Below are 26,571 nucleotides of genomic sequence, written 5' to 3' on the forward strand. Positions count from 1 at the left end.
TTGTCCAAATATAGATACAGCACGAGTGTGATGAGAATGCAACCACACCTCCCTCAAGTTTAGTCAGGAAAACACCTGATTAAGCAAGAGCTTATGCTGCGTTCCAGTAAACCTGTAACCCGCAAATCACGACTTCAAAACCACGATTCTGAACTGGGAGTACATCGATCTAGTACGAGTTCACTGGTGGGAAGTCACGGGTTTGACTGGCGTTCCAGTGCACTTTCCCAGGTAGAAGTATGTAAAAACACGGGTTACAGGCTGCCTGGAACGCATACTCCCAATTCAGAGTCGTAAGTCGTGGTTTTGAAGTCGTAATTCGCGTGCTCAAAAACCTGCCTGGAACGCAGCTTTATGTGCTGTATCCCCTTCAACATAACCTGCCCAGCAGGATTTGCCTGCTGTATGGATTTTTATTGTGTTTGACTGCGAATTCAACTATAAATAAATGAGATTACTGTACAGAAGAAAGAAACATAATAACACTAGGATAAGATAACATTAATTTAAAAACCTTTTAAAAAGCTAACTTGCTGAATTGGAAGATGAATCACAAATCAAAATAATCACGCTAATAAGAGCTGCATGCAAAACGTCAAATCACGAATCCCGTTGTACATTAAACATCGAATTGTTTAACTAGATAACAATACAGACTTCGCGGAATATCCCCTACGAAATCGGTACCACTGCTCCCTCCGGTACAGATACGGTGCAAATTCTGTTGCTGTCTGGGTAACCAAAGTTCGCCTCGTGTTTTCGCCGAAAGGATATTTTGCAACCGCGAGAATAATGTAGTGAAACAGAAAAAATGTAAGAATTATAGAGAGGTCTTACCAAGCAGCCACATGATGTGCAGCAACTCTCATCTAGTTCCACACGCAGAATTTGTTTCCTAGTAAAGGCAGTACTAGCGCCGACATCCAGGGGCGGGGTTGGATTCAGATCCAGGGGCGGAGCTGGATCCAGATCCAGAGATCCCATTGGTCGGCAGTTTTACCACAAGACACCTCATACACGTGTTGCTGCCAGAGGTGTCAAGTAACGAAGTACAAATACTTCGTTACCTTACTTAAGTAGATATTTTGGGTATCTATACTTTACTTGAGTAATTATTTTTCAGACGACTTTTTACTTCTACTCCTTACATTTTCACGCAATTATCTGTACTTTCTACTCCTTACATTTTAAAAATCGCCTCGTTACTTCTATTAATTTCAACTTGTTTTCTTTTTTACATTCCGGCTTGTCATCGTTAAAAAAAACCTATCTTGATAAATTGCATCATCCAGATGAACGCTATTGTGGTTGGATGAGAAGTATAAACATACACCATTCCGACTCCCTATTGGTTTGTACGCAATCCCCGCCCCCCAGCTGACTGCAGATGATCAAAAGTTTGTTCGATAGCGCTGCAAAGAGAAACATAAAAGAACCGCGAGAGCGATTAGAAAGCATGCAGAGTGTCTCCCCTCGCGATGCTTTGATATCATCCGCCATCTGTTTGTACAGTAATAGAACGCGGCATTCTGTCTTCAAATGGAAAAGTACGAAATAAAACTCGCGCATCGCTTTCAGGTCAGTTCACATTCACAAGCCTGTGTAAATGTATAGCTGGCTGCTGACACCAACTCATCTGTGTGATTTAAATAGTGTAACAATACCAATTTATATCATGTAACTTCAGTTGTTCAACTTAAACGACATTGTGCTGCGTTGCGTTTTGAAGCATGGCAAAGATATCTATGCTAAAGGCATTGTTGTTTTGTATATGCTAATAACTGCCGTAAATTTTATTTGCATTAACAAAACGTACTTAGCTGAATGCTTGAGTGTTAAATCAATGAAACACATAATCATACATACAAACTTTTGCTTTTGTTAATAGACATCAGCTGTTTCCTTAAACCTGACTTTTAATTTACTTACAATAAAGACATTTAGTAATTCTCCAAAATTGCTTGGATTTATACTGACTAAAGTATACAAAAGTCCATTAGCTAAACAAGTACAGATGCAGAAATATAGGCTATAATATATAATTGCATATTTGTAGTTTGTGTTGCTGTCAAAATACAATTATAAATGATAACAATAGCATATTTCTATTCTCACACATACTATAGTTGTGTGTGATTTTGTTGTTTTTTAACTAAAGAGGGCACCACTGTAAAAGTTTGGCCACCAGCGGCACTGCTCTGAAGATTGACTTTTTGCACCATTACAATATTTATAGGCAACTAGTCATCATATCTTCCTCTCTATGGAGCACATGTTAATGCTCAGTAGTACACATATATGGTTCTTTAATGCAGTTGTTATCAAACATTTTTTGCGGCCTCCCTTGTGTACAGTGGATTGACATAAACATTCTAAAACTTAAAATTTGAATTAAACAAAACATTTTAAATTATACAATTTATTGCTTTTGTTTAGTAGCCTTATTTTTCTGAGGTTTAATTAAACAGAATTTATAATAAAGTAATGTATTTCATAAAATGTTATAAAACTGGGGCCCCTGGCACCATCTCGCGCTCCCCAGTTTGAGACCACTGCTTTAATGTATTTGTTTGCATTGTATTGAAATGCGTTCATTTTAATGGGCATATACCGTATGTGGTTGAAACAGATAGCCTAGTGCAGGGGTAGGCAACATGGAGTGCCGATGTCCTGCAGTGTTTAGCTCCAGGTCTAATCAAGCACACCTGAACAAACTAATAAAGGTTAAAGTCACCTGAAACTACAGGTAGCCAAGGTTTTATAAGGGTTGGAGCTAATCTGCAGGACATCGACACTCCAGGACTGACGTTGCCTACCCCTGGCCCTAGTGCATCCCACATTTTTTAACATTAACATTTTAATAACACTATAGTTATTATGGCCTTTAGAAACATTTTTTAGAGGAGATAGGGTAGTGCCCAAAAGGCCCCTGTGGTGCGGCCTAGGCTTTTTTCTCTAATGACATTTTTTTCCTTACATTACTTTTACTTTTATACTTTAAGTAGTTTTGAAACCAGTACTTTTTCACTTTTACTTGAGTAAAAAGCTTGAGTTGATACTTCAACTTCTACAAAAGTCTTTTTAAACCCTAGTATCTATACTTCTACTTGAGTAATGAATATGAATACTTTTGACACCACTGGTTGCTGCATTACCATTTCCGCATTAAGTCGTAACTAAATTAAGTTATTCTTTTTTACATAAAAACGAACTTTACTTATGACTACAATAAAAGTAGTGCCTTTAGGGTGAAATGTAAGTTTTGGAGTAAACCATTTTGGGTAAGCCTACTACGAGTAATCTTAACACATGCAGTTTAAGACCTATGAATGGATACAGTATAATTATGCATAATTATTAAAATATATATGCTATGGCATGTTGTTTAGAAATTAATGAATTGAATGTTTATCTTGTATGGACTTTGAACTTGTTTTAACGCGTCTTTGCTTTACTCGTATAGGAAAAGCTGTGTAATAAGTTGGATAATGCACAAATAAATCCCTTCAGTGATATCGGGAACGTGTTACACCTAACTGTGATACTTTCTAAATTATGAATCTTTCTCGACTATATTATTAATCAAACGTACACTTAAATTGATAAGAGCAAACGTTGAAGACCACAGGTTGCAAGCAACTAATTGCGGGCTGCAACAACGCAAATATACTGGTTCATTTGGCGGAACAAACTATATATAGTGGGAGGAGTTGGATCTAGATCTAACCCATTGTCAGTCATTTAAGCATACCCATACCCAAACATACCCATGATGAACACAGCAGGCTAATAGGGCACCTTTCTGCGTATGCAGACAAATACACAAACAGTTAATATATATCAAGTATATATATATTATATATATTCGTCATTCATAAGGAAATTATTTAACAAATCGACAATACCTGTCCATAAAACAGATTTAAAGTTAACTGTCCCATTACTTTTGACCCCTTTAAAAAGGGGGAGCTACCATTTAAACGGCTGTAATTCCTAAATCCTTTAGACAATTTGGATATACCCTCTAAGTAAAGCTGGGAGTTACTGTAACACAGTAATCATTATGTGTGTGTAACTGGAATACATAAACAGCTAAAATAACACAAAATGTGCCTCTGTCCAAATATTTATGGACCTAACTGTAGGACTAATCCAAATTTATTACAAATGTTTGTGTAAGGACACTCTGTGGTTGGCTCTTGTCTTTAAACTGCAAGACATCACAATTAGCAGATGTTAAAAAACAAACCACTTGCACTGCAGCAGCAAACACAACAGCTCAGCCAAAGGCTGCAGCTTGGAGGGGGTTTCCACAATAAAAAAAATTAAGATTTCCTGTTTAGGACAATCACCTGATATTACATCACAGTCTGACACAAAAGAGCTTGATCGCTTCTTGTTTTTTGTTACACATGCTTGTAAATTCAGCCATGAATTTTGTGCAGAAGAAACATAACAGGATAATGCTAAGATTAGATTACACCCATGCCTTGAACTTAATGTGATTCACGTTACGTAACTATGTAATACATAAAAGACTGTTGCTCGTTTCGTTCCATAAAAGAGGAAACAAAATTAGTATGATCATGTAATACTTTAACAGTATACTGTATTTACAGGCTAGTCGTCTCCACAACAGTGTTTTAACCACAGTCACCTTAGATTAAAAACATGTGGTCAATGGTCATTTTAGTACAATCCTATCAGACATTTTACAATGGTGTCTGACTAGGTCTGACAGGACTAACTGTGTCAGCTTAAGCCCGGCAGGCCGGCACACACCAAAAGATAATCTGGTCAAATTTGGGCTGATTTTTCCCCTTTAGATAATCCTAGGTAAAGTCCTGATCGTCTTCTTGGTTGTACTGATTATCTTATCTGATTTTGTGGTGTGTGTGGTGTGTAGTAAGTGAATCTGCTTGGAAGCACACCGCTCTGATAGCAAATCATAAATATTAAATATTATTTACGACCAGAAATCCTGTTGTATGGGGGCGGAGGACAAACATGCACGAGCGCTGTAGATGTCACGTAAAACAAATCAATACCCAATCAATATTTTTTTTAGAAAAAGTCATTGTTTATTAACTACTATACTGTAATTTTTCAAGAAAAACTGTGTGTAGTAATGCAGTGAGTGTACACTTGTATTTTAGGTATGGAATTGGCATATTTTGTGTTTGATAATTGGACTAGGGTCAGTTTTTTTCCGTTTTGATTAGCATATTTGAAAGCTATAGCTTAGCTGGTTTTGTTATGCAGATCTGGCAACTCTGGTCGCAGCTCTAATGCATCGAGGCAAGATTTCTGAAAATGTCCTATGGTAACTGGGAGTCATCATGGCCACTTAGGGGTTGTGCACACCAAAACTTTTAAACGTGGCTGAAACGCCTGGAGGACGGCGAATGCCAGCTGTTTTTCAGCCGAGTGCCAGCTTTCTTCAGCTAAGCGCTTTGGTAGCTCCGATACGTTAGTGAGACGGTTGGTTGCTTTGATACTACTCCTCCACTGTGATTGGATGGCTGCATGAGAACTGACATTGACGAGCGGAGCTTTTCATCCAAAGTTAAACATTTTTCAACTGTCGGCGCTCAGCGTTGAGCGCGGAAAAACCACCGGGTGCCGGTTTTGAGCGCGAAAAAAAACCCGCTAACTGCTGGATTATTTGAAAAACACAGAGCTTCCATTTGAAACAATAGAAAACATGAGCCGGCCGCGGGCATAAAGGCTTTGGTGTGCCGATCTGCGGCACCCAGCCTCATACACAGCATGTTCTGATACCTTTCTATTATCGGCAGGATTTTTTGTAATTTAAGCTACAGTAGCTCTTCTTTGTCATCAGGCCACATCTGGGCCTTCTCCTACAATGTGTATCAGTGATCCATGGGTTTCTAACAGGTTCACTGGTTGCTGAGATGCTCTGGCCCTGTTATCGAGCTGTCTGTTGGCTCTTGTCAGTGATATTTAGATCTTTTCACTTACTGATTTGTCTTGCATCCAGCATATGAAATTCAGGAACTGACTGTTTACTTGCTGTAATATCACCCACTCCTAGACAGAAGCCAACGTAAGAATATAATCAATGTTACTCACTTCACATTAATCTATAATCACAATTAATCTTCACTATAACACAGGAAGAAATAGAAACACTCACTGTTTAAATATGTATGGGTGTATTATCTGAAAGTGGCTTTTATCTTTTGACACTATGACAGCCCACATAAATCCCAGATGAGTACAAATATTGACTCATGGCACACGCATTGAGATTCAGTGCCAAGTTTGCAGCGAAACAAATTAGAAGTCTAATTAGAAAACAGTAAAGAGAAAGAAAGGGGGAAAAGGTGTGTGAATAAAGTAACAGAAACCAAGCCTATGCGTAGGTCCTACGCAGAAGTATAAATTGCACCTAAGTCAAGGATGGCCCCAGTTTTAAGACATTTTACAAAAAACTTTAATTTATCATAAATTCAGTGTAATTAAACCTCAGAAAAATAAGGCTACTAACCAAGAGCACTATATTGTTTACTTTAATATGTTTTCTGTATTTTAAATCTTAATTTTAAAGTTTAAGATTGTTTTGTCATAAACTTTTTTAGGGGAGGACTGTGAAAGGTTGCATCATACACAAAGGGGGCCACGCGCTATTCAAGAATCACATGCCTTGGCAGTTTCACTTAGCAGAATTACTAGACGGGCGGCAGTTGTGGCCTAGAGGTTAGCGAGACTTGTAACCTGTGAGTTTCCGGTTTGAGTCGTGGCTGGCAGGTTGTGATTGTGGTGCCTTTGAACAAGGCATCTTTCCCAGACAGTATGTGTTGCATACTTGACAAGCTTGTCACTTTCACATTTTTCACTTTCAATAGTAAGGCGAAAGCTGTTGTGTACTGTATGACATGCTGGGTTGTTGCTGGTGGTTGTTTTAATTTTACTATGTTGCTTATTGGCCCAAGTAACAAAAGCTCATCCCTACACCCCTAACAAAATGTGGTTTTAGGTGATACTTGTGGGATTTTAATGTCATATGTTTTATTAATATTGTATTTAGAAGTGTTTTCAATAATCATTATAGTATGCTAAAGTAAAAGATTGTTTGTGTTTGTCTGTGAGTTTTCTCCAAATGCGGGCTGTTAGTCGACTGCCTATTGTGGCCTTGAGACTGCCCAGCGCTGTAAAACTTTTTCATATCTGATCAATAAATAGTTTAATTTTAATACCGTGCCTTTCCTCTAATTATGAACATGCAGATGGACGCCTTAAAGTCCAACATACTCCAATCTGTACACTCCCTAAGTTCACAAGAGCCCACCACTGTTTCTAAACCAGGATGTTAACAGGTTGTACTTACTGGCTATAATGAAACAAAAGCCATACCCAAAGTTTTCTTAACAATTTACAGTTTTCCATGCTAAGTCATTTCACTGAACATTTGCACTCTCTTCATGCATGTTGCAATGGCAGGAACAGTTTAATGTGAAAGTCATAATCAGATGTCTCAAACAGATAGCAAAGTTTTAACTAGAGAGAAACATCTAGAAATAATAATAAACAACAAAATCTAGTCTGTAAATTAGGGAAATTAAAGGGACTAATTTGATCTGTGTGTAAGTAAAAAGGAGTCAGAGTTCACAGTACCAGGGATGTTTATTGTAGTGCAGCAAACTTCCCAGGTGAAGTGCTTATGTACAGGCAGAAAAGTCCAATTTAGAAAAATTCCAAAAAAATATACAAAAATATATAGATAGGAGTGTTTAACACTTTTGGTTATGCCTAGTGATGGGACATTTGATCCAAGGCGTCTGAGCTTGCATTGAGAATAAATGGGTGTGTCAGATGAAAGCTTGATTTGAGCCTTGTGTTGTTGATGTAGAAATCACATGACTAATAAGAAACAAATCCTCACCTTATGCTTAATCGTGTGCATTTCACTTTGTGTGTCAGAACCTCCCACATAATACTTAATAGGTAGCATTGTGTCTATATATATGTGTGTGTGTGTGTGTGTGTGTGAGAGAGAGAGAGAGAGAGAGAGAGAGAGATCATATTAAAGCATAGAGTATCGAATTATATAAATATTAGCTCATGGAATTTATCACCAGACTTGAATGGGTCAATTTATTTATTATAGGAGCTATTCACACACACACACACACACACACACACACACACACACACACACACACACACACACACACACGACTGTTTTTGTGACTGTGCTGTGGAAAAAAAATCTATCTACTGCCTGTCCTGCGCTACCCTGCCCTGTCTTGCTTGGGTGTGCACAGTTTGAGTTTGAATATGGTGTCATAGGGTCTTTGTCACTACATTACTACGGTAACTTCTAGACCCATTTTTTGTTTCCTTTTCGATGTGTTTTGGTGTGACCTGCTGACATAGTTGCCAACGTTTTTTCCTCTTTTTTTAAGGCACTATGCAAACATTGCAAACAATATTTAAACAGCTCATAGACTGTCATAGACACAGAATACACTGGCTAGTAATTTGTGCATTTAGATGGGCTGGCAACTATGTCAGCGGGTCACATCAGCAGCATGCACCATAGTATGCTCGTAGGAGTAGAACAAATTGTTTTTTTATAAAATTGTTTGTTTTATTTTCTTTGCACACAAAAGTGTTCTCGTCACTTCACACTATTATTATTATTAAACTACTGATAGAACATGGACCTTTTTGGTGAGGTCTTTCATTCTTTTCTGGGCTTGATTGGGAAAATTAAGCTGCAGTCAATGGGACAGTCACAAGCCTCCCAGTTTTCATTAAAGATATCTAAAAATGTGTTTTGAAGACAATCAAAGGATCAAAGGTTTACAACTACAAGGGTACAATAAGTGATTTTGCTCAGTTTCTTCTTCTCCGAAATGAATCACATTTTTGAGGGCCTAAACATGCCCGAAAACTCCTGAAACTTTGCACAGATGTCAGAAGTGACGAACATTTACACATGGTATAGGCATCAGAAGTGGGCATGTAGAAGTGACTCAATAGCGCCACATGCAAAATTTCAAGAGAACAGCCCTCCCGTTACAATAAATGTACAGATACGAAATTTGGTAGGATCACCTTAACCAAGCTCTAAACCTCATAGGAAATCGGCCATTTAAAATTTTCGCTGTGATTTCTGTGCAAATTTTGGCATTTCCAGGCTTCGTACTTTAACAAACTTCTCCTAGAGATTTCATCAGATCATCATCATATTTGTTCAGTCTCATCTAAAGGCCTTTGCGATGCTATTTCGGAGATCTTGACTTGGTGGGTGTGTCCGTGGCGGCCTGACATATTTTTGCGTCTGAAACAGGATGTTGTTTTAACTCAGTTAACAGTACAATTTCCAAACTGACCCATGCTTCACATGTTTGATAAGTGTCCTGGCCTGAACACATTTTCATGCCAATATTTAACTACAATCATAACGCCACCTAGAGGCAGCAGGAAATGCCATGTTTAACGCTGTGATTTACTGCACATAGAGATTAAATCAGATCGTCATCATATTTGCGATTATAAATTGCAAAGATCTTGACTTTTCGTTAAAGGGTGTGTTCATGGTGGCCTGCCAAATTGTGATGTTTCGCCATGAAACAGGAAGCTGTTGTAATTCAACCATGTCTGACCTGCCCCAGACTTCACACGTTTGATAAGGCTCCCGGCCTGAACACATTAACATAGCAAAATACAGATATAGTCATAGCGCCACCTAGAGGCAGCAGGAAATATAATTTTTAAACTGTGATTCACTGCTCTTAGAGATTTAACCATATCAAAATTATATTTTAATATATTATTAATTGCATGATTTCATGAGTTAACTCGCGATTAATCGCAAATTAATTGCACATTTTTATCTGTTCTAAATTTACCTAAATGTAACACCTTTCAAGTTTTTAATGCTCTAATCAGCATTTGGATAATATATATGCTATATGCAAATGTATGTCTACAACAGCCTGTTTACATTTTCAACAGAACCATCAGCCATAGTTTTATATATGATATTCCCTTTAGAAGACCTTGTTCTTTCTCCATTTCTGTTTGCTGCTGCATCATTTGTGACCTGTGCTGGCAAATTGAGTTGGGATGAGCAAATTTTCAAAAATATGTCATTTATATTTTAACATTATCTATTAAAAAACTTCAAAACAATTGGAACAATTGTTGGAATCTGACAAAGCATGACAGAACTACACCTGTTTACGCAGAGCAAAATCAATGTTACATATATGTTTTTCTTTTATTGTTTAATTTTGACATTGAGACAGACCCCTTTAAGATACTGTAGGCTAATGCAAGGGTTTAATATAATGTTACACAACAGATACTTTTCCTCAACGGTTAACCAAACATTCACTATATAACAGATTATAGATCATACCTGCGTGAATTCTTGTCAAAACAGATATTTTTAAAAATGTCATTATGTGTTAAGATGTCTATTTATATCGGGGTCGCGCACTCGCTTGTGTGCATGCGTTTCAGACGTCTGCGTCAGAAATCGCTTTTGAGCCTTTTCACTCTTAATAACTCTTTTAACATCAATCAGGTCCCGAACTTTATCTGTCTCTTAATAATTATTTTAACATCAAGAAAGTCCTGCAGTCTATTTTCTATAATTTCTAAATGCTTTAAAAACGAAACTAAAAAGTGAATAAGACACATCTTTGCTTTATATGGATTTGGGACGGAACACCTCACAGAAAACGTGGAGATAAAGATCATTTTAGATGTTTAATGACCATTTAGAGCATTGGATTCGCTAGACGAGAGCTTAATGTTCTTATTTTTATGAAAAGCTTCGACTCATCTAGACAGTGCCGGTCACTTGCTGCATCTCAATTAATCCAGCTGTGGGTCAAACAGAAATTGCGTGTTGCGTTAATCGCGCATAAATAAAATAAGTGCCGTTAAAATGAATTTGCGTTAACGAGTTATTAACGCGTTTATTTTGACAGCCCTAATATTTACACATTAAAATTCATATCCCCACTTTTCACTGTTTTCCTAAAGCCATCGAGTGGTGGCTCCGCCCCCCTACGTGCTTCCCCTTAATTTTCATTTCGCTTCAGTACAACGTCCGGGACTGCTGTGTAGGTTTTCGTTTTCTCCGGCAAAAATCTGCAGGTCCAATCAGCGAACAGAAGGGGTGGCTAAGAACGATGATGACTTTGAAGTCGTGCCAGACACTTTATGGCCCTCCTCCCCACAAGTTCGGGAAAAGTTTGATTCGTTAGCGATTGGTTATGGCAGATTCAGAGTGACTCTGGACAGGTCCAATAGTTTTAAACTTCAGAGGACCTTCCTTAACGGAAGTAACGGTTTGCAATGGAGCGTGGCCAGACTCTCTGTACAAATGAAATGAATGTAAGAGTCTGGATGGACCAGTTTAAAAAATTGCAGCAAGAAGCACCTTTATTTTAAAAAGTGTGAAACATCTACATCCAACTTTAATTGTGACATACAGCTACATGAAGAAATAGAACGCTTATTTGCTCGTAGTTTAAATGTTTTTCTGCTTGGGCACATTATCTGAAAGTGTTTTTCCACACTGACAGGCCACTTTGTAAATCCCAGCAGTTAAGTGTTAGCAGCAAATATTCTTTAATATTCTAGTAAAATTGAACAATTCCTTCAAAACCACACCTGTACTCAAAATCAAACTAAGCTTTCCAATCATACACACATAAATCTATAATATAAAACCCTACACAGCATCCATTAGACACTACCTTAAAAATGGAAAACACAACATCCAGGATATCTGCTTAAAGGAAAAATATGTGTTTATTGTACATAGCGACACACGTGACAAATACTGTTAAAAATCTCTATTACTGTAATCACAAGTTTAGTTCAGTGAAATTAGTAAATACTTTACTGTAAGTACTGACTAACCGTGTGTCTCAATCAGCTCCCTTGTTCAGTAGTCAGGGCACTGTTCAGGGAGTTGGCCATTTTAAGGGCTGTCTCAATCGCAAAATCCGTTCAGTGCACTGGAACGTTCGTTCCCTAAAAATTCCCACAATGCAACGCAAAAACCAGTGAGCATCGATGGTCCCTATGTTCCCTAACCGGAAATCACGTGACCTTTTCTGAAGCTCGCCAACCGAACATCACGTGATCCAACTCAATAAACTTTATGAAATGTTACAGAACTTTTATAAAGACAAACGTTTGTTTTAGTTGTAAATATAAACACACATTACTACACAGTAAGGGACCACAATCTACTCAATGTTTAAAATAATAATATTTATTTAAAATGGTAAATATATTTATTACATTTAAAATGTAATTATAAGCCTCCAATTTTATGCACAGATATGTAAGAGAATAATGACAGCATTTTTCACAATGTACTGTTTAAAATTAAGTCAGAGAGATGTTGGTTTTGCCGGTTGTTGATGAGTAACAGCTGTGAGTGATTACGCGCTTAAGCAGCCACGTGACAGAAAAATAAGTGAACATTGTCCCAATGAGAAGTGAGCTAGGGTCCTTACCAGTGCCCGAACCTGTGTACACGATATACTGATTCACGACCTCGGGAGCTAGGGAACGAATTGAGACACAGGGTAAGTTATAGTCAGTTTTCAATATAATTATAAGCAGCACTTGTATTTTGTAAAGAGCCAGCAATCCAACTGCAATTTTTGCCAATTGCATCATCTCTGGTGTCATGAATAATAATGTTGAGCTCTGCTCTGATTGACAGAGCAGCTACTTTAGTAGCTCTGTGTGTGTGTGTGTGTGTGTAAACAGACCTTATGTTTCTCTTTCTTTACTTCAAACACAGGTGTGTATATCATTTTTACAACATACTGTAATCTAATCTCAACTGTCTACCAATGTCCAGAAGAGCCAGTGTATGCATTTCACACAGACAGATCTCTTATGCAGTAGTTTGGCTGGGTTTAAGAACTGTGTCCGGTTGCATGAAACTTTTTAAGTGAGGGTTTCCCTGAGGGAGAAAAATCCCTGAGGTAAGGGATTTCTTTAAGAGCGCTGCAACAAAGGTCTTAACTGTGATCCTTACCTAAGTGTTTATACTAAGTATTTTAGTCTCTGCCAAAACACGGCAACGGAGAAGCGGTTGCTATAGTTACAAGATCTCACAGCGTAAACAAATCAACGCATGCAGCTCAACAGACAGCGGATTTGTGTACAATGAGGTTACGTTTACACGTGGGCGGCTATTTTCATAATCGGACATTTCAACCTCTCCGGTTTCAAAAATAAAATCGTGCACACACGTCAGTTTTCAGAAAAGTGTTCATTTACACGTAACCGTGCATATATGCCGTCAAGAGAAGCTCAAGCCCACGTAAGCCAATCACTGGTGCATACTGTGACGTTGGCTACCTAAACATCCGTTTGTCTCAGTTTACATGCAAGCGTGCAAACGGAGGTTTTCATAATATCCACTTTGTCTGGAGTTTTTAGAAAGAATTGGTTTCAGAGGCGAAATTTACGTTTACGTTTAAACAAGGGGCGCAAACGAAGGTAAATGTCTCAGTTTTTCAAAATAACCAACAAAGCCTGAAATGTCGCAAATAACAGACTGTATGTATAAAACCTAAAAGTAATTAAAACTCGAAGCACTTTAGATTGACTAACAATCAAACCACTATTCTCCTAATAAATGCACATGACGATTCTCTAAGGGATTAATTTTGATCGTTAGAAATGCGCGTTGGTACTCACTTTTCTTAAATAACCATAAAAGCAGCCATCGCGTGTGACGTTAAGGGACCTGTTATAGTCCCTTAAGTTTTAGGGAAAATTGGACTTTGTAGCAACGCATAGCAGAACTTAAGGTAACACTTTAGCATTTAAGGGTAAATACTTATTGACAGCCTTATGATTACCTAAGTGAACACTTGAAGGTTTTTCTTGCAACCCATTTTTTATTAAGGGGTCCCTTAAACTTATATTTCTTAGCTTAAGGACTTTCATGCAACCGGGCACTGATGTCCAACTGGTGTATGGCAGAAACTGTTTGAAATTGTAGACCTATAAATGGGATGGGGAAGGAAATTGGTACATTTCTTGACATAAAAAAGTACAGTAGGAAGTAGAAAGTGTGTGGGGAAAGTAACAGAAAGCAAAATGTTTTTAATGGTGTTTGGTTACAACAACTAAATATTCTGCTTAGTCATAATTTATCATCGGCTTTCAACTCCACCCTCCTTTCTCTTTCCTCTTCACCTCTAGGGAAAACAGGACTGTCTACGTATCTCAGCAGTAAAAAAAAACTCACTTCAAAAAATTTTGTAGACCTGTGTGTGTGTGTGTGTGTGTGTGTGTGTGTGTGTGTGTGTGTGTGTGTGTGTGTGTGTGTGTGTGTGTGCGTGTGTGTGGGTGTGATGCTTTTGTGTGAGGGGGAGGGGGTATTATCAGAAATACACTGTTTCTCGCATCACTTTATGTTTACACACATGTTGTTTTGTTGCTATGGTTACAGCAAAAAATAATGTTGCTTGATTCCTCATGAGGCAGCTATTTCAGAGGCAGAGTTTGTGCATGAAGTCTGATGGACTTAGATTGTCCTTGCAGGCACCACTTCTGTATTTGGGAAATTAATACTAACTATCAACTCTTATGGGGATACTTCCAAACGGATTATATACTGTACATTATACTTAACGTCAGTAAAGTTTGTGTTGTGATAGTAAGGAGCATTATGTGTATAAAGTTCACTGAGACATATCAGTGACCTGTTTACTATGAAAGCCATATTTGGAAGGAACTTCCTGTTCTCCATCTAGACAAAGAATGACTTGACAAACCATCTGGCAGAGGCTCAGTGCATATAGGTCTGGAATACACTGTAGAGTCTCTACATATTTTCCACTGGTTTATATTCATTTATACTTCAAAGTTATTTAGCTGCGCAAATAATTCTGTTTTCTTTTCATGCAGGTCTATTATTGTTGAATCATTTGTGGTCTAATGCAAGACTGCTATTTATGTCAAAGAGTATATCAAAGCAAAATCGAATTTGTAAAGTAACAGAATTAAAGGGACTAAACGACATTTATAGTGAACTGTGTACTAAAACAGACACAGTCCTCATGAGACATGTTTGAAACCACACTGTAAACACAATTTGGCACTATTGGGTGGAACCCTTTGACATCTTAATAAGTCTGTGAGTGCATTTCCTAAAGTAATACTTGAGATACTCCAGGTGTGTGAAAAGATCATACAAAAACACTCCAGAAAACGTGACAGTCAATGAGTCACCGTTCCAGTTGATCTCCTTTTTGGTTGTGTTGCAATAACATTTTCTCTAGGTTATATAATGTTATGATGTACAGTAAACCCAGTCAACACTTTGAACTCTCAGTGAAGTCACCATTAGCTTACAAGATCCTCAAAATGTTGGCACAATGTGTGACTCACACTAAGCTAAAATTGTAACCACACAAAAACTCACTAATGGCTCATACTACCCATAAAGCACATGGTTTAAAGTACCAGATGTCGCTCAGAAAACTATTATTCTATACTAATATTCTATCATTTGCTAATCGGAAACATGTCGCAGAGACGTCAGCATTTAATTGCAGATAATATACAGGCAATAAAAAAGTGAAAGAGACGTAATTGTCTCTGCATTTAACCCCTCCACTGAGTAGTGAAGCCACCCACTGCAAGTCATGAACACACGCACATGGCAACTATCACTGCAACACCCCAACAATTGAATCCCTTCCTGCCAGCTGTGGGAATTGAACAACCAACCTCTGGGTTACACACAAGTCTGACTCCACTAGGCCACAATGCTTGGACAAAACAAACTGTGAATCCTGGTCACTTTTACCTCCAATCTGTGTGAGCTTTCTAAAACCTTTATTTAGGCTTTTTGATTCCATAAAGTTGTTGTTGACATTTTATATGGTATATACATTATACACCATGTATATGGCAGTATAAAATGCTGCATAGAAGTGTTAAGTGTCCTTAATTTGATCCTATGATATTTAGGTAAGAAGGGTGACGTTCTACTCTTATTTTCCAGACATGTGTGTCCTGCTATAACAGAAGGAGTGTGCCGTTCCCCTAAAATTATGACCATAGTATGAGCTTACTGTGAATGTACCATGACTTCACATAGTGACCATGTTGTGGTTGCTCTCAAGAGGGTGGTTGTATCTGTAAGATAGGAATGTATCAATTATTTTATTACATTGTGTGTTACATCTGCAATCGATTACCATTGGTTTTGGTAATAATAACTCATTTAATACCTAGGTTTGAAAGTAGAAGCCAATGACAAATACTGATAAAGTATTCAAGTGCACATCTTAATGTGGTAATTAATATGGTAACAAATCACATGCTTTTGTTGTGAGGACATGCTCACACTGTAAAATATTTCTGTAGAAATTACAGTATTCCTGGGTATTACTGGGAACTAGCTGCCAGTAACTTACTGTAGATTTTACACGTATGTTATTTACTGGCTACAGTTTGTTCAAAGTTAAATGAACATGAAACATTTACAGTAAGTTACTGGCAACCAGCTGCATAATTACAGCAAATTTTTTACGGTGCAGATTTCTCTGTGATGAATTTTTAAGCTCTGGCGGGCCACCAAAAATGAGGGAATATGCCAGACTTGGCCCTCCGGCCTCAAGTTTGACACCCAGCTCCAGATAATGGCAGCTTCCATTTCTCTTTACAAATAGTTTATCTATGTGCCATGCTACAATTAATAATAAAAAAGCTGCTGTATAGAGAGGACCAGGGCTTGTAATGTTTGGAACTTGTCAAATGACTTATGTTTAGTTACTACAGGGTTTTGAGTCATATCTAATTATATTAATGTTATTCCTTAGCGTGTCTAGCTTAACATCTCTGTAAGCATTAAATAACTTCAAACTAAAAATCTTAGATCCCAATCCTACTTGTACTATGCCCTTAAAGTATGTTTTTGCTATGGGAAAGTATATACATTTTAATACATAGCAAAAGACAAACTGGGACTCGTAACAGAAGCAAAGATTGTTATAGACGACATTGAGATCTTTAATATTAGCACTTCTCAAACCTATCTTTTAATTTTTAAATCGGTGCAGCATTACTAACCCCTCCATCTCACAATGAGTTGTGGGCTATATCAGCCTTTACAGTGTGCATGTATCTACTCTTAGGAATTGCACTGGAAATTCATTTGGGACATCGTAATTCTTATTTTAAATTCTAGAACAGATTCTTTAAGAACAGACAGTAAGGAATTGGGGCACAGGGTGTGTGTGTTTATTTTTGAAAAGTACATTTTAGAATTTCAAAATCATAGTAGCTGTTGTGTAAACAAGTGTGAACACAATTAATCAACAATATACATTCAGGCAAAGGTCCTCCATACTTTACAGCCCTCATATTTCATAGATTTGCTGTCCTCTAAAAAAAATTATATATAGCCATTAATGTTAAAATATGTGACAACAAAAGTGAGTAAACCCTAAGTGATAATAAATGTATTTTGTTTAACCATGCAAAGCCACATGTCTTATTCATTATCTTCATGTTACAAATTTGTGTATATTGTATTAGAGAACTTAAAGGGACATTCCACTTTTTTTTTTAAATATGCTCATTTTCAAGCTGGAAATATGCTCAGCCGGAAAATGAGCATACTTTCAAAAGACGTGCAATGTCCCTTTAATATTTGGTGCCTTGAGTACAACTCTCTCATACTGACCACTTGATGTTGAATTACAATGGTTGCTTTTCACAAAGATGGCAAAGGCTATAAGAAGATCAATAACAACCTGAAACTGAGTTACAGTACAGTGGCCAGGGTCATACAGAGGTTTTCCAAGACCTTGTGCTGTGCGTCATGGGCAGAAGCTTGCTTCAAAAAACAGAAGCATGAGTGCTGCCAACATTGCTTTACAGGTGGCAGAAGAAGAAGGTCAGATTGGTAGTGTTCAGACCATATGCCGCACACTGCAACAATTAGTTTTTTCTAAAAGGAATTCTCTTCTAAAGCTGGCTTACAAGCAAACAAACCGTTTGCTTAAGACAACCTGTCCAAGAGCATGAATTACTGGAACCATGCCATGTGGTCTGATGAAACAAAACTTAAACATTAACTTGTTTGGCTCAAAAGGTGTCCTGCATGTCTGGAGATGGCCATGCCAACCGAATTGTTGCGATGTGCAGCGTATGGTCTGAGCACCGACAATCTGACCGATTTCCAATAATGGAAAACATGCTTTTATCTAATTTTCAGGGTAAATTTGTACATAAAATGAGGGTTATTCGTATGTTATCATATAATACTGGGTTAAAGGAAATTTATAATGACTATTACCAATGGCTACTTCAACATGAAAAACATAGTAACCAAATATATTTTTGTTATGTATTTTAATGTGGGGATGTATTGTGCAAAGGGTTAATTTGTATTCTGAGTCTCACATAAAGGGTGTGGCCGAACCGGGAAGTTTCTGGAAAGAAGCATTTCACCGTCAGACACCACTTTTAAAACAATGATATTCTACATATTATGAAAGATCCCTGTACCCTGTTAAATTTATTCTTAAAAGTTGTGGTAAAGCGTATTTTTTTGAAAAAAGTAAAGCTTTTTAACCCTCTCCTCAAGGTCTGCTCTGCTGTTCTATATTAGCCTATTTGTGTCAAGAAAGTAGTTAACTAAAACTAAAATAAATCCTATTGTGCTCCACACACTGTAAAAAAGTGTGGTTAGGCAAAAAGCAAGGGGTCACACGTACGCATTTTTGAGAAATGATCGTGAGCATAAATTTAGGATGATTTCTACGCAGCATTTTATAAATGAGGCCCCAGGGACTGCAGTAAATATAAAGTCATCTCCTTTGGCCAGGATTCAAGTATGAACACTTTTATCCATGGCAAAAAAGATGCCCATGATACAAAGAAAGATTTATTGACACAAGAAAAGCATTAGATGGAAATAGAGCACTGAATACACCAACATTTGAGCTTTTGTAATATGTATAAGCTTTTGTTCTGTAATATGTGCACAACATTTTCTTTAACCAGCATTAATACTACTAAGGTATCTGAATAGATCTGTTAGGTCAGCTTTTAATATTGTGCTTCTGATTACAAAATTATAGAAATACAAATGCTTAGTAAAATCTGCAAAACTATGTTTTTTTAATCCCTCTAATTTATTCATTAAATTTTTAGTACTGAAATGTATTTCACATAACATATAAATGAGAAGCTCAGAAGGCCTCTAAACTCCACCTCTGTTAAAAATGAGATAATAAAATTAACCATAAACTCTTCTTGGTGCATATATACGTTCATCAAATACTTTAAATTCTGCTTAATCCCAGCCTCAAGCCATTCAGAAATATCGCTTTGTTGGCAGACCAAAAAAAGCTAATTTACAAGAAATAATGTTTATATGCTTGATTTCTTTACTGCGAGTTGTTTCCTGATGTTTATTGCTGTGTTTAGGTTTAAGTTGTTTATAAGTCTTATTGTGCTTTGTTGCTGCTTGGTGCTCACAAAACAAGTCACGGAAAGGGAATGTGGCGTGTTATGAGGCTGGCAAAGGAAACAACACTGATATTATACAGCTATTGTTTCCTGTCCTTTCATCAACAATTAGCTCATAATCTGTGTGTTTTAAAACTTCTAGCTTCACGGCTGAGTTTCACACAGCTCACTGAGGAATGTGGTCCCCACCAAAAGCACAAGGCTGAGAAGTAGTGCTTGTTTTTCCATTCCCAGCTAAGAAATGTAAGGAATTCCCAAATAAACAATTTAATCTTAACGGTTATGATTTAAATCATTCAAGTTTGACAATACACTAATGCCAAGGTCTCCAGAAAAAAGTTTGGTTAGTTTTTATGGTAATGTACATAGGTGGTAGGCTATTACTTGATAATACAAATGCTTTTTCTTCAGTTGGCTTATGTATTTTTCTTTTTAACAGCTTAAATATAGCATGCATGCTTGTCAGCTCAGACAAGGAGTCAGGGGTCGCGAGTATGTTGAAAGCTGAATTACTGAAGACAGAGATGTTTTTTATTGATTCACTTACTCCACTCATCGATCATTTTCTGCTTCAAACCTCACTCGACCTCTAATGCTTCACATACGTTTAGCTGGCGTATATGCATCTCAGGTGAAACACAATATCAATTTCGAAGACACTTAATGACACAGAATATCCAACCCAATATCACGCGAATACGTGACTATTTCACGTATGGACCAACGTGAGCATGTCAAGTTTTCTGTTTGTGTCACTTTCACGTTTTGGTTACTCAACTTTTTTGTCCTAATTTCTTACCATTGTCGCTTCAGTTTAGGGCCAGATTTACATAAAATGACAATTGGTTAAAGTTTAGAAAATATAAAAGAATAAGTCTTGTATCTTTTTTTTTATAAACCAATACTTAAAGTGACAAATACTTAAAGTGACATATAACAAGCACCAAATCTAACCCTAAACCGAAGCGAAAATGGTTTGAAAATAGGACAAAAATGTGAAAGTGACACAAACAGAAAACGTGACATGCTCACGTTCAAACCCGGCAAAACGTGACATTTTCACGTTGGTCCATACGTGAAATAGTCACGTATTTGCGTGATATAGGGTTGGAATATCTGCACTTGAGTCAGGTTATTGGCAGAACTTCTGTTGTTATTAAACCACAGTATGGTCAATATGGCACAAATTAGCACACTCACTAATCGATTCAAATATTTAACATATTCTGGTACTGTAACCAAAAAATATCCAATGATATGGGCTTACAGTTATCTTTAACTCAGTAAGTGTGTCATTTATAAATCAGTTAAAGGAACAGTATGTAGGATTGTGGCCAAAACTGGTATTGCAATCACAAAACTTGTGGCTAAAACTGGTACTGCAATCACACAACTGGTGGCCAATACACAAAATGACAACATAAACATCAGTTGAGGGCTGCAACTCCACTTTTTAAATAATAATATCCTGGCCAGACTACTGTTGTCAGTGATATAAGTATTTGAAATAAAAATGATTTATTAATGTCTAGTGACATATCAGGACAATTTCATGATTAATTGATATACATTTCTTACATACTGTTCCTTTAAACTTACAAAAGCGAATTGGCATCGTGTGACCCTGAAGATATAATAAAAAGAAACAGACAACAAATATAAAGTTTTATATATGTGGTTTTTCGGCGAAGAGAGAGTGCAGATTTCAATTATGTTTTACCTCAATTACATTAGTTACATCTTTGTGGTCTGTTGTAACCCAAGCAATAACGTCAGAACATCCAACAATTAGTAGCCAATGGCATGGCAAAAAAAATCACCTGATGTATCTCACTCTCTCATTTCAAACAGGAAGTCAAGAGGAGGAGTTGAAAATGAACCAAAATAAATCTAGCTGGCTGTCTGCCTGCTTCTCTCTGCATTTGGCAGAAAGGAAAATACGACATCAAGGAGCTAAATAACCCATTTTCCCCTGGAGTAAACTCCAGCAGATATGATGTAACCGCAAAGTGCAAGTGTTTGACTCATATGCTTTAATGTCATTTTGCTGCGTACAGTGTGTTTGTGTGTTTTATGTTTTGTTAAATGGGGTTCTTGTTTATGTCACATGGATTTCTTTAATAAAAAACCTCTAGGATATCCCGTCACATAGCATATTTGTTAGACAAAGCATGTTACACTGTAAAAAATAAAAAAGTTGACTTAACTTACATTTTCAAGGCAACTTGCTGCACAGCTTTTTTGAGTTTACTCAACTTTTGGATGATGTAGTTCACCTAACTCAATTTACTGAGCAATGACAACTTACACCAAAAGTTGAACCAACTTAAACTGATTAGGCTATTAGCAAATTTCTAAGTTTACTCAACTAGTGACTTAAGTCCTCTCAACTATTACAACTGTATTCCAGCATCTATCCATAAAGTTAATACACATACAAGTTGGGTAAAGGACAATTCTTGTGTTCCTGTGTAGCTCAGTGGTAGAACATTGTGTTTGCAGCACAAAAGGTCATGGGTTCAAACCCAGGGAACACAAGTACTGATAAAAATGTCTAGCTTTTAATGCAGTGTAAGTCGCTTTGGATAAAAGCATCTGCATGTTTTGGACTGTGGGAGTAAACCCACAATGTCACAGAGAGAACATGCATACTCCACAAAGAAAGGTCTCCTTAACAAAGTCTTTGGTTGACTTAGTCCTTTTTTGAAACAGAGACCTTTTTTGCTGTGAGGCAACAATGATGCGCGCTAACTCATTGTGCTGCCCTCTACACTGAACACACACTTCTCAATCATGGTAACAATGAACAAACATAATTCTTTAAAAATTACTCTAAATACAACATATAACTAACATTAACAACATAACAACATAAATAAATCCAGCAAACACTAAAACAGTCATCTTTTTTAGTAAATATTAACCAAAGAAGTGAACATGTCGCAATGCATGCTGGGAACCATTCCGACCATTGTTTTTTTTTTTGAATTGCTTGTTCAGATTACTCAGGTTGGCAAGTCGGGTGAACGAATTGGACAAAAATTATTTTAAATAAAAGTCCAGTCAACAAAATAATATTTGTTAGCTGAATGATTATGCTCTTTTCATTCAGTGAACACAAAATAATCAACTGACGCCCTTCATCAAAGAAATCTTTGTTCAAGTTACTTAATGTTCTTTGTTGAATGAACATTTTAAAGTTGGATTTTTTACAGTGTAGAACAGCAAGCAGCAATCAAACACAACAATGTGATTGTGAAAGTGCAAATCAGACTCTATCTATAAGAGGTCATTGTTCACAAAGCCAGACAAAATGTTTGAAAAGCCCTAGTCAGCTCTCCTTCTCGACCCCTGAGGCTGTATTCACAAAGCAGACACTTTAAATAAGTAACTGTGCACAAGGCCAGACATCATGTTGCCTCTCAGTGCAGTTTGATTCTGGTATGAAGCTGCTGTGTGCTTAGATGTGGCTGAACAATGTCTTTGAGACAGGATAAGAAGGTTAAATGCTGTGTGATGGGGTCAAATGGCGTTGCTTAACATTGAGTTTGAAATGTTGCAGTTGAGAGAAGATAGAAAACAACAGATGCAAAAACATTAAAATCCTTACATGTGTTTTCAGTTGTCTGGTTACAGAACAAATACGCAGTTCTATACACTAAGACTTTAATAAATACACGTGCTGCTAAATTATTTTGTAAAATTGTGTAGGTAGGCCTATATAGAAATAAATCACTTCAACATTCAAATTATTGTATGTTTTTAATCACAGAAATGTATTTGCTTAAACAGCACTAATATAATTGAAAGTAAGAATTGTTAAAAAAAAGATTATATGGTAATGCATGACTTTTTCATCCAGCACAACAAATGGGTTTGTTATAAACCATATTAGCATACTATTACACATAGTATGTATATTATATATCAACATATTAAACAGTATTATTAAAATGTATATAATAATTTGAAAATCATATTCAAAATAAACTACTTAAAATACAGTCATCAACATGAATTTATCATCATTTATCATGGCACATAGTGAACATTTCAGCGTAGTAATATGTTGTATAATCTCTTTTTCAGATGGAAGTGTGTTCCACAGCTGAGAAGCAGAAAAAGCAAACGGAAAAGCATTATTTTTGTCTGTTTTGATCCAAATCTATTTACTGTACAACACTTTGGTCTTAAATTATTATAATAGTAGTGCATACACAGCACATATACCGCAGTTAATATAGGTATAATATAGCTAGAAAGCCTGTGCATATAAATCCAGTGCTTATTCATTTAAGCTGGTGTACAGAAATACAGTCATGATAACTTTATATAAAGTCTTTTATATAAAGTCATAAATGCATTGACTAGAAGTTTTCAAGACATCAAACTTTTGTATTGAAGCAATGCATTGTTTCCATTTTGAAAACTCTCACATTGTTTAATAAATGTCATGCCATCTTACATGTATCTGACTCTTTCTTTCTTTCTTAAGCTGAACAAAAAAGTCTAAAAGTTTTTATCGGCACTGTTGCATGTGTTATGTAAATTTTAATTTTTAGGTTTTTTGCTCTATGCAGAACATATGCAGGGTTTACCTCTAGCTTACATGATTTACCTAACAAGCTATAAGTTGTACTTACACTCTTAAAAATAAAGGTGCTTCACGATGCCTTAGGAGAATCATTTTTAAATGATTCTAGAAGAACCATCTGAGGAACTCTTCTGTTTTACAAAGGTTCTTTGTGGTACAAAAACTTTTTTTAGTTCATGAAAAGGTAAGAAATAAATGGTTCTAAAACCTTTAAATGAATGATTTCTTGAGGAACAAAAACAGTTCCTCTATAGGGCCTCTTGCACCACAGAAACCTTTTTATAGTAACCAAACTATTTGTGGGACTACCCGCTTTTTAGCATATTCACACCATAGGAACTGGGGACAATTTTAGTGTAATCACATTTCTAATGGCACAGCGCGAGCGTGTCAATCATCCAGATGGGCTTGTGATGTTTGTCCATGACAGGTGTTTACAATAACATACATGTGCACTTTTATTCCAAATATTACAGAAGAAATATTGATATCTTCCATGGATATATTCCAAATATTGATCTATCCTTGCATGGACTGTAATCATCTGTCATCATTGTTTTCAACAAAGTATGCAGACAGCACAGTGATATTTCATGCCTTCACTATGGCAAAGGCATGAAATCTGATCTGTTAGAGTCTAACATGTCAAATTCGCCCAAGTATAAGTTTAGTCTTAAAAAAAAGTATGTTGTTATTTTGCACATTTCAGCCACTAATCCAGTACTTCGTATATTGTCTTTCTGTGACCATTTAGATGAAGATATGGCGAGAGTATGTAGGTATTTGCAAATGTGTATTATATATATATATATATATATATAAGCTTATTGTTTGGGGCATGTTGCTGTCTGGATACTTTCAGTGTCGCCCATCACTGCATGAATTCTGCTGCCAATTCTGCTGATTTCAAATCGGCCATCAGTACAAATGGTACAACACTGTGTACATACACTTCAGAAACCCAATGGGAAAATGGTTCTGGGGAATAATTAGTTCTCTGGAAATCGCCCCAGTACTAGTAAATCAGTACCCAAACTAAGCGGTCAGAAAGCCCCTTATGGCATCGCTGTGAACCTTTTAAGCATCTTTATTTTTAAGAGGGTATTATTTAGGATAGGAACTTCATTATTCATTTATCCATCATAATCAACTGTAGAACAAAACACAAATTATGTTGTACATACCAGGATTAAAGAAGTTCATCTGGAGCAGGACCATACTTAGGCCTGTAAGCAAAGAATTAGAAAAATGTTCCAAAAGTTAGGTTTTATTATACAGATATTATAAAAATAAATATATTAAGCAATTTCACTATAACAGCAGTGGTAATATGCTTGAAGTGTTTAGTTTTTTTACTCATGCCAGTATCTACAAACATTGTAGGCTACATGTCTAAATTACTATAACTTTAGTAGAGTAGCTCACTTTTTTTTTACTTTCACGCAGCAACAGATGATAATCCCAGACAGAAACAAAGCTGTCACAATCAAAACAGCAATCTCCCAAACCCAGTGAGGAAAACCTCCTGAAATAAACATGTGAGACATAAGACATTTCAATAGTGTTGAGAAAATAAAAACTTTGAAATAAATCTATTACAGTGACAAAATAATAATAAATAAATACAAGAAATTCAAATGAGAAATGTTTTATAATGTCTACCATTTTCCATCTTATTCTCTGGCGGGGGGTCAAGCGTAACTGGATATTCTGGTGATAAATCTGCTGACAAATAGACAAAAAATGGAAATGCTTGAAAAAAAATCTGGTATACTCTTTATATGAATATTATGCTAACATATTAACATTATGCTTGTGTAAAGCTATATTTAAGTATACAGACGCAAAAAAAATTACTGGACTACACCAGTTTTTTGCCTTTATTGTCATATACATGCATTGGTGGACAAATAACAAAAGTGATTTACTCTAAGGGCAGCTGGCAGCACGGCCACAACTAAACATGTTTATCGACGATAGTCATACATATGGACGAAAGCAAGCCTTCATGACAATAGTTGACATGTTTGCCAATTATGGTTTTAAATTATTATTACTACTATTATTATCATCATCATCATCAATGTTACCCTGCACTGTGGTCGTGTTGCCAGCTGCCCTTAACACAAAAAGTCCTTCAGTGAATACAGAGTTTATTATGTACTCAAAGTTGTTTACAAATACATTTTTAAGTTGTGTCGCCCAACTTAATGTCTGTGGTGTTACAACAATGGATGTTGCCTCTTTAAGAAAAGATAGAATTTGAGCTATGTATTGTAGGTTAAACAGGTGATGATTGATCTGACCCATCATGGTCATGGTTAATCTACATTTCTGACAATTTCATCTGTTACTTTCTGTGATGTTTCAAAACATTTAAAGCATTAAATATAAAAAATCTAAATGTCCTCAAGCTTTAATTTTAGTAGTAATAGTAGTACATTAATCAAATTCCAAATACA

The 26,571-nt window shown here is 36.5% G+C and overlaps 1 long non-coding RNA gene across 2 annotated transcripts in view; it reads left to right on the forward strand.

Annotated features, from left to right (window-relative positions):
- LOC129447943 (uncharacterized) overlaps positions 1-26,571 on the forward strand; it is a 102,179-nt gene that overhangs the window by 27,989 nt on the left and 47,619 nt on the right. The window contains exons 3-5 of one of the 2 annotated variants that reach the window (XR_012371519.1): positions 19,658-19,758; positions 19,955-20,041; positions 21,367-21,612. This is a non-coding gene — a long non-coding RNA (uncharacterized lncRNA). Of the gene's footprint in view, positions 1-19,657; positions 19,759-19,954; positions 20,147-21,366; positions 21,613-26,571 lie in introns of those variants that run through there. The other variant, XR_012371518.1, reaches the window with a different exon arrangement.

Source organism: Misgurnus anguillicaudatus, chromosome 10, assembly GCF_027580225.2.
Source record: "Misgurnus anguillicaudatus chromosome 10, ASM2758022v2, whole genome shotgun sequence".
In the NCBI taxonomy this organism is placed as follows: domain Eukaryota; kingdom Metazoa; phylum Chordata; class Actinopteri; order Cypriniformes; family Cobitidae; genus Misgurnus; species Misgurnus anguillicaudatus.